Below are 1,590 nucleotides of genomic sequence, written 5' to 3'. Positions count from 1 at the left end.
GAGATCCGGCCACTGCACTCCAGCCTGGGCGACAGAGCGAGACTCCGTCTCACACAAAAAAACAAAAACAAAAAACAAACAAACAAACAAAAAAAACAAAACCCAAACGTCAAACTTTCAGTTACATAAAGTTATATTTTGACTATTTCAAGATATTTTAACCCAACAGACTATGGGAAAGACATGGGGATAGAATGCATGAATGGTCCGAGCCGCCCTCCCTGTGGGCAGGTGCCCTATTCCCCTCTCCATCAGCCCTTCCCACCGAAGCTCCACATTTCTCACTGCCCACAAACCGGGACTTCACTCATTCTAGAGCTTTCACTGATTGCCTATATCATTATTTAGGTTCTTAGAGATTTTTCTTTCCATTTCCACATTCAAATCCCTTAAGGAGCTCTAGGAAATGCCTACTGACTCATTTGCTATCACCATCCCTCTCATCTGGCCTGCCCTTCCATAATTTACATCTTGATATTTTAAAATACCGTCCATCATATTGCTGGTCCATTGCTGTCGTCTGGATCTATTTTTTTTTTCCTTAGTAATACTGCAGGGGCCATGAAGCCACAGATGTCCCTACAGATAACAGTCTGATGTAAGCTGTGCCCCAGAAGGACAGTAACTGAATTAGTTTTATTAAGTATAAAAATAACTCACAGAGTGGGAGTGTTGGGTAGAAGTTGTTTCCAGGAAACTGAGAACTTCCTCGAGTTATGCTGATTCTTCTGCCATCTTTGCTAATCACTCTTGCTTTTCCATAGGATACCTTTAACCACCATCCTCCTTTTCCCTGTATTTATGTGTTTTACATTGAGAAAGAACCTAACTTGACTATGTTGTTTTTAATATGCCTCGTCTGGCTAGGTTTCCTTTTTTCCTTCCTTTCTTTTTTTTTCTTCTTTGAACATGAAATAAAATGCAACCTTTGAAAGGCTATTCATCTGTCTTCAGGAAAGGTCATGGGAAAAATGCCGTAGAATTTTCTAATGGTTCATCCATCAAAAATTCAGCTCTCCATTGATTCTTCCTGAATTGTCCATTTCCAAGCAGCCTCAGGGATAAGCCTCATTCTGTGAGACGCAATCCTTGATAAGGAAAAAGATAAAGTGATAAATGATTTTTCTGGTCTTTACCTTCGGGAATGATAGCCAGCTTGCTAAGTCTTAGCCTCAGGCAATAGTCATTCATGAGCTACCTGCATACAAGGAGTTTGTGATGCTAATGATAATGTGAATTTGGCAATAGTGGTTTCAGCAAAAAAAAAAACAAAAGTCACTACTTAAATATCAAACCCCTATACATGACTGGCCTTGGAGAAAACTAACAAAGCTCAGAAACAAACTGGCTTAAAGTGCATTGCCAAACACAGCATCATATGTTGGCTGAATACAATATTTTAAAGAAACTGGAAATATTATAACAAAATAAACCTCCCATCTGGGTCTATGAGCCAATAAACTAAAATAATTCTTAGTAAATATCTTAAATGTAATCACATCTAGTGCTAAGAAGAATTATATTCAATAAGAAAAAGATAATTAAAAAATGAACTAAATGGGCCACTTTGCATACAATATTATTGAATAT

The sequence above is a fragment of the Rhinopithecus roxellana genome, chromosome 11 (assembly GCF_007565055.1).
Source record: "Rhinopithecus roxellana isolate Shanxi Qingling chromosome 11, ASM756505v1, whole genome shotgun sequence".
NCBI classification, from domain to species: Eukaryota; Metazoa; Chordata; class Mammalia; order Primates; family Cercopithecidae; genus Rhinopithecus; species Rhinopithecus roxellana.
This window is presented reverse-complemented; position numbering follows the sequence as displayed.